This window comes from Notamacropus eugenii, chromosome 7, assembly GCF_028372415.1.
Source record: "Notamacropus eugenii isolate mMacEug1 chromosome 7, mMacEug1.pri_v2, whole genome shotgun sequence".
NCBI classification, from domain to species: Eukaryota; Metazoa; Chordata; class Mammalia; order Diprotodontia; family Macropodidae; genus Notamacropus; species Notamacropus eugenii.
The window spans coordinates 154,252,692-154,263,624 of NC_092878.1; the positions used below are offsets into that span (position 1 = coordinate 154,252,692).

At 37.3% G+C, this 10,933-nt stretch overlaps 1 pseudogene; it reads right to left on the minus strand.

Annotated features, from left to right (window-relative positions):
* Window positions 1-1,301: 1,301 nt before the first annotated feature.
* On the minus strand, window positions 1,302-10,196 carry LOC140514784 (cyclin-T2-like; annotated as a pseudogene).
* Window positions 10,197-10,933: the final 737 nt, after the last annotated feature.

Below are 10,933 nucleotides of genomic sequence, written 5' to 3' on the forward strand. Positions count from 1 at the left end.
CAGGCACTTTTTCTTTCTAGCGATTTTTAAATTAAAAAAGTAAAAGAAAAATTGAACAAAAGAGTTCCCTCCATGTTCATTTCTTGCGTGCCTCAAAGGGAGTCTATTATATCAGATGTGTCTTTGTAGCCCATACTGTTGGCTGGTTGTTTGTACTGCACTGATGAGTAGCCACCTGACCTCTCAGTCTCTATTGGCTCTTGAACAGAATCATGAGAATGTTGAGATTATAATAATAATAGCTAATATTTATATAATGCTTTACATGTTCCTTCATTTGATCCTCATAACAACCTTCAAAGGCAAGTGCTATTATTATCCTCTAGAGGAAACTGAGGCTAAGGGTCTCTCCGACCCACAAGGAGGGATTTGAACTCAGGTCTTCCTGACTCTGAGACCGACATTGCATCACCTAGCTGTTGATGTTTGTAGCTCATGTGAACTTTTGTAACTTTTGCTTATTTTGGAGGGATGGTTATGATAGAGGAATTACCATCACTGTTTAGTCCCACAGAATACTTCAGAATCATGGGATGTCATTCCTCCAATACTATGTTTCCTGAGACCAGAACCACTGCCACTCTATGAAGGGATATGCCTGTGACTACTACTATGATGAGGAATGTTTCTAGTGCTTTTCTCTGTAGTCCTTTCTAACTGTGGACTTGAATGCTTGATTTTTCAATTGCCATCATTGGCTGAACCACGATATCTTTTGGAGGAAGAAATCTTTATTTTCATTTTCAGGTCACCTTTACTAGAACTTTTGTTGGTTGATAGGATTAAAATCCATAATTTAAGCGAACCATTCTTATTTTTAACCACCATCTCTTTTTCTGGTTAGGAAGCAGAGTTGGGATAGAGTGTTGGACTTGGAGTGAGGAGAGGCATGAATTTGATCCTGCCTCATATACTTACTAGCTCTGTGACCCTGGGAATCCTTAATTCCCAGGATCCTTAATCCTGGAGATCCTTAATTCCATTTCCAAAAGGGATGATAATAGCACTTCCTTCCCAAGATTATTATGAGGATTATGTGAGATAATACATACAAAGGTTTTCAAACCTTAGAATGCTCTCCATTGCTAGCTCTTACTCCTCTCAATTTACAGTAGGAGTTTTCATTTTAATTGGAGAAAAAACATACCTGCAGTAAACTGTGGTGCTCAGTGTAATGTCTGGCAATTAGTAGGTACTTAATAAATGCTTTGCTGACTAACTGACTGCAAATGCATGTGCTCTTCTGGGACAATGATATATAATTTTCCCTTACATCTAGTTCATGTTTCTAGTTTTAGCTTCTATGTTTGACAAATGATATTTTTAAGAAGTATTTCAGAAGAAGCTGATTCTGGCCTGTGGTGTTTACTACTTTCTGATCTGTATACTGTAACTTAATTGAAGAATGATCAGAGAGTATGTCAGATATGTGATATAATCCTGAACACAGTGGGCATAGAACTGGACCTTTCTGGAAGTTGATGTTGTACTGACTACCAGACAATGTCTCTCCTGTTTCTATGAATATATTCTCTCCTGGTTGTTTCTCAATGCTGATACCATCTTTGGTGGGATGCCAAATCATATGAAGTACTAAGGATTTCTGCTGCTAGTACTGCCAAATTATCACGTATAAGACTATTCTGAATGGGAATATTTCCTGAAATCCAAGGTACTCCTACAGAAAATGCTGACATCAATGAATTCTATACCATGGCATCACCTTTAGGATTTTTAGCCACTTGATTAGCTTTCGAGCTTTCTATACTTTTAATGTATTAGTTTCCTCCAATATTTGTAGAAACTCATGAGTTAATTCATCTAATAATTGTAAAGCAACTAATGGATCTATATACTCCTAACAGTATTTTCTAATAGTAAATGTCAGAATATTCCAATTAGGACACTTTCAAATCAAATGAATATGTATACACTCTGATCAATATGATAATCCAAGAGGATTTCAAAGAATCCATGCTGAAAATGCAGTCCACCTTGAGAGAGAGAAGTGATGAAGAGATTGAAACAGATTGTCTTTCTTTTTCTTTTCTTTTTCAACATGTCTAAGGTAGAAATGTTTTCCATAACTTTACAGGTATAATGGGCATTATACTGCTGGCCTTCTCAAGGGGTGGGGGCTGGGTTTGAGGGAAGAAGAGAATTTGGAACTCAAAAAGTTAAAAAATGAATGCTATAAAAATGAATGTATGTACAAGTTATCCCTGCTCGTTTATACTGAAGGCAAAAGGTAGTAAGATATAGACTGTTGGTAATCATGAAATAGAATGTCAATTTCTTGCTATCAGTGTTTGTTGTTAATAACCGGGTGCATCTTACCCTATCTATACGTGAGTACTCAATGGTGATCTCAAACCCAAAGCATTATAGTTTCAAATGCAACCAGATCTTAGGTCTACTGAAGGTTTGCTTCACTTTTGTGCGCAACATTGGCTTTTGAAGAAGACAGATATGTACTACTTTCATGACATGTTCAAGTTTCTTGGGGGGCTGTTTATTTACTTTTGCAGCCAAAAGTAACACAGTGACATTGTATTTCTATTAAATTTGATGAAAGGATGGTCAGTATAAAATCTTGGGAAGTAAACAACCACAGTGTTACATATTTATAAAGATGTTTGTGTATACACATACATGTATATGTGTATATATGTACATTTACACACATTCATACATACACACACATGTATAGATAACACAGATGTATACATATTGAGATATGCTGAGACACTGCATCATATCATATCTTGAATAAAATTGGTCAGCTGTTGGATGTTCAAGAGCTCCACTTCTGCCTTTATACCACAATGATGGCTTGATGTATTCTCTTTCTGCTCCCAGCCCAAGAAGAATTAAGAAGCTCCATAATATAATGCCATGACATTTTCTCCAGGTACAATTCTAAAATGTTTTCTAGAATATTTGGACCAATTTTCAGGTCCACTAAAAATGTCATAATATGCTTGGTTTGTTGCAGGCCCTGCCTAATGGACTATTTCTGTCTCTTCACACTTGATAGTTTGTTGGATATGAGATAAAACCTCCAAATTCCTTTAATTTGCATATAGTGATTTGGAGAAATTTTCATATAGTTACTAATTACAATGATTCTTATAAATGTTTCTTAATATTATGAGACTCTCTATCAGCAAAATAATTTGTTCATGATTAACTTGTTGGATCATTGTTATCTTCAACTCTCTTCCTAATTGCTCATTCAATCTATTTTTTTTTAAAGAATTCCATCTACCCCCCACCTTTTGTGTTTGTTTTGCCTTTGTGGATTCTGGCACTATTCTCACAAGATAGTGGAATTCTTCTGTGTTCATATTCATTAATCTTCACTTGCTTCCATTGTATATACATGTCTTTTAAAATCTGAGTTGGGCAGGGAGTTCTGCGAAGTTTTTTCTTGTGTTTTTTTTCATAAACATAATTTGACTTTCCTCTAATATCTATCGGCTTTGCCACCCTGGACAGATCACTTAACTATCCTGTGCCCCAAGTAAGTCTGTCATTTGTAAAGATTTTAAGTTGTAAAAATAAGCTATGACCTCCATTAAAAGAAGAATTTTCCCTACCAGGGATTCCCCATACCAATGACATCATAAATGTAGTCCAAAAATTAAAATGTACCAGGTCCTGGGGATACAAAGGCATGTGGAGAAAATAGATTCTGCCCTCATGGAAACTACATTTTTTTTAGACAGATAAATGAATATGATGCAGTTAAAGGAGAGAGACTCAACTAATAAGGACCAGATAGATTACCCTCCAGAGGTAACACCCTGAAGAAAGCTAAAGCTTCTCAATGGCAGAGGAGAGGAGAGAGCAGGCATATGAAATAACCTATGCAAAGGCATGTAGGTGGGATCCTGAATTTCTGGAATAGTGAATACACCACACTTTGTTGCAGTTTGGAGTGTGTGTTGAGGAGCGCTGTAAAATGATGATGCTTTGATGTTGTATCCTCCATTGCTTAATAGTCTAATGATAATGCAAATATCTCACAGTTTAAAAACACAACACATTCCATTATGGCCTGTCAAAAATGAGACAACTTGAATTCAACATATGTCATTGTGCTTCTATGTTGGACAGCATCCTGTTTTCTATAAGTTTTCAGGTCACTCAATAATCAAGCAATGATTATAGTTAACTAGAGTGTTGTCAGGCCACAGAGAGTACAGAGATATACTTGTTAAAACTAGAGAAATAATATGAAAGTTGGCTGCAAGATATATGTCATTTGCAAATTTGATCTGTCTTTACCCAAATCATTGATAAAAATGTCAAACAAGACAGTGCCAAATTTGATTATTATAACAAGTCTGGGAAGTAAGGGCTATTTTTATCTCCATTTTACAGTTAAGGAAAATGAGACAGGCAAAGGTTAAATGGCTTGTCCAGGTTTACACAGTTTGTAAATATCTGGTCATATTTGAATTCAGGCCTTCTTGACTCGAAGTCCAATGCTTTATCCACTGAGCCACCAACTGCTTCTATATTCATTGATATTCGACCAAAACAAGTATTCTTTGAGTGTGACCATAAAGCAAAAGTTGAATCTATCTGACCTCTTCCTCTTCACAAAAAGAGTATGACATACTTCCTCAAGACCTTTGCTGAAGCCTAGTAAACCACATCCACAGCATTATCTTCATCTACAAGTTTAGTAATGCTACAGGTGGTAAAGTAGATAGACTTGGGATCAGGAACATTCATCTTTACAGTTCAAATCCAGTCTCAGACATTTATTAGCTGTGTGATCACAGGCAAGACATTTAACGCTGTTTGTCTTAGTTCTTCATCTGAGCTAGAGAAGAAAATGGCAACCCACTCCAATATTTCTTCCAAGAAAACTCAAAGTGGGTCACAAAGATTCAGACATGATTAACACAAGTCAACACCACCACCAAGAAAGGAAATAAGATTAGTCTAGAATGATTTGTTCTTGATGATGTCATACCAGTTCTTTAAAATCATAACTTTTCTATCTAGATACTACCAAACATAGCTTTAGTGGTCAGTTCTAGAATTTCCTCAGCAGCCAAAGTTAAGTTCAGTGGCCCACTATTTGCAAAAACTCAAATTTCATCCTCAGATATCAACTTCTCTGCTCTCTGTTCACTTCCCAAATTAATTTTTCTTTATGACATCCCGTCTTCAATGGGCAATAGTAAGGAAGAAACAACTTGTGTCTTCACGGTTTTCAATTTATTTACCAAGTCTTCATAATCATTTGCAATATTTTAGGGGTCTTTTTTGCCATGTGAATCACAAGAAGTAGGTAGCTGTCATTCATTTTGATATCTAGGCAGATAGATGGCACTATATCATTGGGCTTGGCATCAGGAGGAACTGAGTTCAAATCTAGCCTCAGACATTTAATAACTATGTAACCTTGAGCCTGTCACTTAACCTTGTTTGGCTCAGTTTCCTCATCTGTAAAATGAGTCTAAGAAGGAAATGGTAAACTATTCTAGTATCTTTACCAAGAAAACCCAAAATGGGGTCATGAAGAGTTGGGCATAACTGAACTGCACAATTTGATAGTCATTGTAAGTTCTCTATTACATTTTGAAGACAACATAGAATTTATTTTTAATATATGAAAATATTTTTAATATATAAAAATAGTCTTATTCAGAGTATTCTTTTCCCTCACCTTTTGGTATAGCCTCAAATCTGTTTTATTTTTTATAGTTTAATTTAATTGTATTAAATTGAATTAATTGTAAAATAAATCAATTTTATCTCCCTGTCAAATGTCTTTTTTTAAAAAAATTCTGATTGAAGACATTTCTTTTTCCTTTGCTTTGCGTTCTATGTTCTTCAACTCTGCAGTATCCTGAGTAGTGTCATTTCTCCTCCTCCTCCTCTTCCACCTCAGATCCCTTTTGTTTCTCACAAGGAAGTCTTCCATCTATAGGCTTTGGAAACATTCAATTCTCCCTAGCAAACTGGTGTGTGTGTGTGTGTGTGTGTGTGTGTGTGTGTGTGTGTGTGTGTGTGTGTGTGAATTCCTTGAGTCATTTCACCTTCTCCTACAGAGGTCATATCACCTAATATTTGGGATAGATAACAATGATTAATTATGCCAGAAACACAAAACAAGTTGCACACTTACCACAAGTCACTGCACAATTCTGTTGACTCTTTATGTTAGCTAAAATTTTCAGCCTAAGAAACAAACAAACAAAAACCTACTTGATATTTGCAACATTAAGCAACTAGTTAAAACTTCAATTACCACCTGTCAATGATTTGCTAATCCCACCCAATTCCCTTTCCTCAATCTCAACAATTCCATAGCCACACTCAACTCCTTTTCACCCTTGAACCAATTGCCTTTCTGTTCCACAAATTTTCCTTATCCCCAATACAGTCTGTACATTTATTTTGATTGTTCTCTACTTTTTCTTCCTCATTGTGCCTTGTTTTGCCAACTGTCAACTGCCATCTCCTTTTTCTTCTTCCTCTTCAGTTCTATTTCCTAGAACTCTTTGGTCTTCATTAGTGTCCCTTAATACAAAAGTAATAATATCCTCATTAATTACCCTTAACTCCACCATTCCTCCACCCCTAAAGCAGAATCTGAACTAGCTTAGTATCTAAACCTGGAAATCATGCAACTTCAAATTTTCCTCATTTTCTTTGAAACTTCACCAAATTTCTCTTTTCCAGATTCAACCTATGTTCTTTACTAGTCTAAGCCTCTTCTTCCTCTGCCACAATCTTCACTGATGCGAGAGAATTAAAGATTCAAGTGAGATCATGGATGAATGCTGGAGTCAGGTCATGGGGGAAGGGAGTAGGAAAAAGAATCCAACTGAGTGGCATAAGGATTAGCCTGTGCAAATTGCCCTCCATAGTAGTGATAGCTCTTTTGAGGCTGGAGAAAAACCTAAGAAAGAGGATGATCACAATTAAAAGCTTTGAAAAATGAAGGACCATTGCTAGTAGAGGTTATGCTGTACGGCCCCTATCTTCTCAGGAGGTTGGATACAAATCATAAGTGAGTGTAAGGGCTGCATTGGGAGTACAGTTGATAGTGAAAGGAGGAAAGAAATAGAAGGAAGAACAGGCTCTCTCTTTGGAGTTAAAAATTTGTTAAAAACAGAGTAATAGAGTGTTGAGGGCAAGGATGAAGTATGGTATCAGGTCCAGAGCAGAACTTAGGTGAAGCTTGTTCTTTGAGACTGTGCTCACTATCATCCAGTATTACTCTCCATGATCTCAGGATTTGCTGTAACTGGGAGGTAAACAGAGAACATGCAGAGTACAAGGAGATAGATAACATCAACAAATGTCCTCAAGAATAACATTCCTGAGAACAAAGAACTAGTCAAAAAGACTAGGACTGAGGACGAGCAGCTTGTCATGTATACTTGTGGTTTTGGTCTTTAAAAGTCTGGACCCTCAGATCAGTAAACAAAGTTGTCCTGTATTCTTCTACCTGCCTGTGTCTTTTTTCACCACTGCATCACCGAGCCACTTGGGGACGCTAGCCATCCCCCACAAGAGAGACTGTGGAGCAGCAGCAAATGCCTGACTTGAGTTATGTATTCTGAATTTGTAATGGGTGAAATTTGCTCCTAATGCTTCAAAGGATAGGAGAAGAGTTCAGAAAAACATTGGATGATGGAGATTATCTAGGGATAAGGATTTAAAGGCTTAGAGAATATCAGAGAGACAAAGAATTCTAGGTTAATGGCTAATGAAACAAGAGTCTTACTTTAAATGTTTCAATTGGAGAAAGGGGAAGAGAAAGGAAGGAATGGGGAAAGGAGGGATTTGTTTCTCACCTGTCTAGAAAAGCACAACAGGAAGACTAGCTGAAATTCCCTCCATCCCAATGTTCAGTTTTAGGTGTGGGACTGTTGCTCACAGACATATAAGGCTTCAGAAAGAGAAGCATTTACACTTTCATACTAGGCTCTATCCACTCTGCCACTTTTACTCTCCAATTACCATTAAGTCAAGTTAACAAATATTTACTAAACTTTTATCATATACCAAGTACTTTGCAAGGTATCAGCATTATGGAGGACCAGAAAAGGCTTTTTGTAGAAAGTTAGATTTTACCTGGAACTTGAAGGAAACCAGAGAAGCCAAGTCATGAAGATGAGGAGGGAGAGAATTCTAGGTAGAAAGGACAGACAATGAAAATGACCAGAGCTGGGAGATACATAAGGAACATTCAAGAGGTCAGTGGCATTATGGGTATTATTACACTTATTTTCAGATACTCAATTAATTCCACTCAATTATGCAAATCATGATCCACCTATGCCCACCCAAAAGGTTGAACATGCCTGTATTTTCTCAAAGGTTTGCCAACGGGAGTCCACTCAACAAAACAATGCTCTTCCTCACTTTCTCCCAGCATCACCTTTTTCCTGATGTGAATCTAAGGAATGGAGAGCGGAGTTTCTTTAATGCTTGTGATGCAAAATGTGGAAAATTTCTAGAGACAGTCATAGAATGAGTAAAAAGATGAAAATTAATTATAGGGTGATAATAATTGCTCCTATTACCAATATTTGAGGAAAACATGGATGACTTCAAGAAAAGGGGGGAATGTGAACATAGTGGCAGTGATGAAACTGCTAATGCCTTGAAATCTTCAGGGAACATGAATAGTAGTTGGCAAATATTCAAAGAGTTTCTTTTAATTGCATTTAAAGCCATTACAACCATCATATATAGTGGGAAGTGAAGTCAAATCTTAGCACTAAGTATTTCTAAATGGAACTCACATAGAAGGGACTGAGTTTTTGGATGTAGAGGTAGGAAACTGTGATGTTTTCTCATCTGTAAATAAGGGAGTTCCACTCAATGGACTCTTGGGTTCCTTCTGCTTACGGATCTACTCCTCTGTGACTTGGTTTTGTGACCAACTAGTTCTGTGACCTTAGCCAATTACCTAATCTCAATGAGCACTGGTTTTTTAGTCGGTTAAATAATAGTCAACACTTATATAGCACTTTAACACTTCACCCCTTAATGAAGATAATGTTTGCATTGCCTTTCTTGTAAGGTCATTATGAGGAAAATAAACTTGATAAACTGGAAAGACTATTTAAACATGAGTTGTTATTTCTATGTGAATGGGAACATGTGGTGATCCCAGAGAGAGAATAAGACTTCTGTATTGTAGGTCAATCAATCAGCCAAGCATTTATTAACTGTCTACTATGTGTCAGGCACTGTGTTAAACTCTGGGGATACAAAAAAAGGCAAAGGCCCTGCCCTTAAGAAACTCACCATCTAAAGAGGAACACATTAAGCAAATAAGCTGTTATTGTTTAAGTTCTGTCCGACTTTTAGTGATCCCCATTTGAGGTGTTCTTAACAAAGATATTGCAGTCGTTTGCCATTTCCTCTCATAGCTAATTTTACAGATGAGAAAACTGAGGCCAACTGGGTTAAGTGACTTGCCCAGGGTCACACAGCTAGTAAGAGTCTGAGGTCAGGTTTGAACTCAGATTTTTCTGACTCCAGACCTGGCACTCAATCCATGTTGCCTTGTAACTGCCTGTAGGGGACAAGCAGGAAATAATTAAGAGTGGGAATATGCTAGAATTAAGAAGAAAACCTCCTTTCAGAAGATGGTATTTTAATTGAAAATTAAAGGATGACAATAAGCAAAGTTGTGGAGGGAGATCATTCCAGGAATAGTGGTCAGCCTGAGAAATTTTCTGGAACTGAGAGGCAAAATAGCTTGTTTATGGAAGAGCCAGGAGGCTCTCTCTGATCAAAAAGTATGTATTAGGGAATAGGGTATAAGAAGACTGGAAAGGTGGCGGGAAGTGGGGAGAGTCATAGAGTAGGTAATAAAAGGTTTTGAATGACAGAGGGTTTTTTACTTATCTTTGAAATGTATGTATTTTATGTTGAGGGAATATGTTGGAATATATTAGTACTACTTTTTTGTCCTAGGGGTATTTAAAGTATATCAAAACTGTACTATTAAATTTTTTACATTTTGGATACTGGCATACTAACTAGATCAGGACTGGGGAGTTTAGACAACCAGGGTCATATGACCTACAGGGAAGATGTTGCTTTAGGCATGAGGGCAAATCTCTGCTGGGAGGCAGCCAAGAGAAATTCTTGCAGTCCCAAGAGATTCTCTGCTTACCCTGCCGAGTTGTATCAGCATTTGGGTCCATAATTCAACATCCCAAAAATATAGAGGTTTCAGTCTCTTGCGGGCATTTCCTAAAGGGCTACCTAGGGCTCTTGGACCACACCCTTGATCCCCAATATTGGGATGACTTCCAACAGAAATAATGGGTCTGTATTATTTATTTAGTGTTCTTAGTGCAGTAAGAGTCACCAATATTTCCTAGGTTTTATTTAATTGTGTCAGCTTTTAAATTCCTCGCCTTTTGCTAAAAAGCCTCTGGGTGCATTTGTACAAAGCTCCAGAAGTCAATTGCATCTTTATTAAATCACCCAAGAACAGTACAACAGGCCTAAAAAAAAAAATCACCCTCCGTGTGGATGCTTAATAGGGTTGAAGCAGCTCCAGCTGCAATTTATCTTAATCCAAGTCCATTAGATCTGAGGAAATGACAGAAATATCTTAGAAGTCAACGAGAGCTCAATGTTTGTCTCTGCTCCAGGAGGCATGGCTGGAGCAAGGTGCAATACAAAGGGTCTCCGGCAATCCCTAGACCAAATAGGAGAAAGGAAACCTCAAGTGTGATTTGCAGAACACCTTTAGCTACGAGGGATGCAAAGGAATTCCCATGGAAGCAGAGTAGCATAAAATTTAGAACCAGTAAGATCATTAAGTCCAAAGGTCCTGTCCCACCTCAGCCCACCTCTTTATTAAAGATGAAGAAATACAGGCACAGACCTTTATTCACAATTCTACCTGTAAAAAGTCCAGTTATCCCTACCA